The sequence below is a fragment of the Myotis brandtii genome, unplaced genomic scaffold (assembly GCF_000412655.1).
Source record: "Myotis brandtii unplaced genomic scaffold, ASM41265v1 scaffold352, whole genome shotgun sequence".
In the NCBI taxonomy this organism is placed as follows: domain Eukaryota; kingdom Metazoa; phylum Chordata; class Mammalia; order Chiroptera; family Vespertilionidae; genus Myotis; species Myotis brandtii.
In genome coordinates this window covers 1,215,277-1,219,008 of record NW_005363542.1, presented here as the reverse complement: position 1 = coordinate 1,219,008, position 3,732 = coordinate 1,215,277, and the positions used below count along the sequence as shown (strand labels likewise).

At 45.6% G+C, this 3,732-nt stretch overlaps 1 protein-coding gene across 1 annotated transcript in view; it reads left to right on the top strand.

Moving 5' to 3' along the window:
* Nucleotides 1–3,609: 3,609 nt before the first annotated feature.
* AVPR1A (arginine vasopressin receptor 1A) overlaps nt 3,610–3,732 on the top strand; it is a 5,535-nt gene continuing 5,412 nt past the window's right edge. Inside the window, exon 1 of the mRNA XM_005871683.2 lies at nt 3,610–3,732. The gene's annotated coding sequence lies outside the window, so the exon portion shown is untranslated.

The window sequence follows — 3,732 nt, the reverse complement described above, 5'->3', positions numbered from 1 at the left end:
CTAGTGATGTGCCACAGATATTTGTTAATTTTCTAGAAGTACTGGTATGAATACCAGACCATAGCCCTGTAACTGCAGTGTCATTAATTTATAATTGAAGGAGAAGGAGCCATTTTGGCTATAGAAGTAAAATGAATTCTCCTGTAGGTACTCCATTTCTTCCATTTTCTCACTAAGGGAAGAAAGTAAGATATTGAATAGCAGTTAAAAAGTAGTACATAAGGTAATATGACAAACTAAATGTAACCCATTTATATTGGGCATCCCTGCCCCTGGGAGAGTAGGTTATACTTGACTCACACTCTCAACTTCTTGACTTGACTAAGTCCAGTGGTGACACCCAACTGCTCTGGAAATCCAAGTACTTTATTCAGTGTTTTTCAAACTGTATCCATTGTCTTGTGACATATTCATCACCTTTCCATGGGGGAAGTAAAAGGATGGAGGCTTTCCATAGTCCAATAGCTTTGGGAAACATGGATAAACAAAGCTAAGTAGGTTTCTCAAAGGTTGTTTTTTTTTTTAATGTATAAATCTCTAGGAGAGAAAGAGGTGTATACACAGCACTTCCCCCAATGTATTTGACCATGGAATTCTTTTCTCATAAAAAAAATTATATCAATATCTTCAGTTGCTCAGAAAGGAGTTGTGGACATGCTGCTTTAAATGGAAAGAAAAACCTTCCTAGCAAACAACAGGGAATATGGAGGATATTTACTATGTTTAAAAAGGGAGAATTAATGTTTTGAATCCTATGAAATGCCAGAAACTTAAACAACCAGTTATATAATTAATGCAGCAACTGCATTATGTTTTATCACCAAGATTTTACAGATGAAGAATTTGAAGCTCAAAGATGTCACACAGCTAGTAAGTGAAGGGGGTAGCAGCTTTGGTTAATTGAAACACTTCTTAAATATCTGGAATTGCAAACTAGGGGAAAGAAAGACTAGCAAGTGAAAGAGAAAGATGACTCCAGGATATGTATGCAGAACTTACACATTTTTATTTTCATCATTTCACTCCCCCCCCCCAAGTATGTTAACTGAAATCCCCTGAGAGAAAGAGGGGGAAAGTAGTAAGTCTTAATATAAGAAGTACAGAACAAATGAGAATTGCTCTAAGAAAAAGCACAAGATGCCACAGAAAATATTGAGTACGTTCTTTTCACATTTTACGACCACAATTTCTTTACCTCCAACTGAGTAATTTTCATAGCACTTCCAGTGAGGTACATGAATACTGAGTCTATATTTCATTGGTCCTGGTTTCCTTTGAATATGGAGCCAGTAAAATTAAGACAGATACATTTTTTAAACTATGTAGATTAAAAGAGGGAGTGGGGTCTGGAATCTGCATTGAGCATTTTTTCCTGCTGAAATACATATATTATAACCTCCATATGTGTCAGATACACACACACAATGCATATGGATAACTAGTACTGCTGTTCACTGAATATCTTCCAACTGTACCCACTGATGGAAACTAGCAAGTTATTTTTATGAATTGGATATGGTTGATTATTGGGTCAGAGGGCTTACACAGATGAATGATTTCTTGAGAGGCCACCACCACTGCTTTCTAGAATAAGAACACCCGAAGGAACTTTAGTGACGCTATACTGCAGATTCCCTCCCCTTAGGAAACCTAAATACTGTACTCCATGGTGTAGGGCCAAGAGCAGTGAATTGCCGGGGTCTGGTCAATGGACCACTTTTGCAATACCCAGGGACACTAGGGTCAGACATTATGGTATTTCTCATAAGGAGAACTAATGTAATTTGTTATTTAAAAGGAGGTCACCTCTCAAAGTCAGTGACCCAATTGCTTAAAGGATTATTCCAGGCAGGTGGTCTGGAAACCTTTTACTTATTGCCATTCTGAACTTTTAAAATCTTTTCCCTCTTAAAACATCTTGGAGAACATGAAACAAGGCAACAGAGCCTGTAGTTTTGAGAGCATTTCCCCATACAGAACACTGTTTTACTTCTCACGATAACCTTATAGTAGGTAAAGCAGGTCCTTTTATTCCCATTTTTAAGATGTACAATTGAGGTTTATACAGCCACAGTGAAGCCGAACTCGAGAGGTCAAGTCTAGCATCCTTAATGTCACAGCCTTGGGACTCTGCATGAATGAACTGGGAAGCAAAGTGGAATTACCGCTGAGAACTGCACCTCAGAAAGGCTTTGGTTTCTGTTCCTACATTTCACTGATATTTTTCTGAGACAAATTTATACCATGGCCACAATACACAAACATTCTGATTAAGAAAATAAAAAGTCATGTTCGTGTATCTGCAGAGTAGGTTCTTTTCTTTTTTCTTTCGTGAAGTAGCCTGAAAACAGCTCCCCCTTGCTGTCTTTCAAAGCATATCTTTACTAAAGTTAAAACGCAAGGCTCTTTTAACAGTATTTCTGCGTCGCTTGGGCCTGCAGCTGAGTTCCAGCTGTCCAGAGTAACTAATTAATTAGTAACTAACAGGTCTTTTCTCTCTTCCTTCACAGCGCCTCCTTCCTGCCTGGAGATTGCCTTGCCCTTCCCCCCACCCCCACTCAGGAGCCTGGCAGTTTTCCGCTCCGGTGCCCTGGACAGCGCCGCCTGGGTGGCCGTCCTCCGGCAGCTGCTTTCTGTCCACTAGAAGAGATATCCCCACGATTTAGCAGTAACCAGGCGATGTCCCCACGGACTACTGTGGCCCAATTCCCGCGCATCCCCCCTGTGGGAATCAGGCTTTTCCCGGGAGAAAACCCCAGGAATCTAGCTTAGAGAAAACTTCCTACGTCTCCTCCCATCCCCCACCCCACCCCACCCCGGGGGAAACTGGAAAACCGGGAGACAGTCCCTTTCCCGGCTGCAAACACACGCACGGCAGCCACGAGGGCTGGGGGGGTCGAGTGAGTGCATCCCTCCCCTCCGCAAACGTGGGCAGGGTAACAGAGAGCCGGCAAAGAAGTTCCTGGGGAGAGCGCACCCTCTAAGGCACCCACTTGTTACCCGGCAGAGGAGGGTGGGGAGTGGCGAGGCAGGGAGAGAGAGAATTCCCGAAGCACATTTCCCTGGGAACAAAAGGAGTCAGGCTCCCTGCACTCGGGAGAGGGAAACCTGGCTGGAGCGGGTGGAGTCCTGCGCCAAGGTCAGGCGCAAGGGCCGCGCGCCCCGCAGAGTGGACTCGGGGTTTCTAGGAAAGGTATTGACCACGTCTGTTTGAGTCAAATGCGGGGCTAAGGTGGCTATGGAGGGGGCTTGAGGAAATGGTGGGAATCCCAGAAAAGGCATGACACGTCCTGTTCACCAAGATTTTTGGAACAGAAGAGCGGGAAAGCGATATGACCCCGCATATTATGCGAAGGAATAGGCAAGTCTCCCGGCCCCACCCCTGCAGCTGTGATGCAAAGAGGACCAGTTACCGACGTGAGGCAGGAAAATAATCCCCCCTCCCCGGAAGGGGGTAGGGAGGTGGGGAGAGTAGGCAGCGAGCCGTCTCCAACCACTAGGGTGAGAGAGCGCTCATTCTGGGGAAACAAACCCCGCCTAAATAATTGAGTTAGGAGCCCACTGCCTTCAGAGGCTCGGAGCGCACCTCCCCAGCTTCCTCTGAGTTGAGTAAGGGAAGAGCAGGAAAAGCGGAGGCTGACGGAGCGGAGAGCAGCTCAGTTGGCCGGTGGGACGCTGCGCCCGGAGACGCCTGCGGGAGGGAGAGCGGAGCCCCGCGAGCGTGCGGGCAGG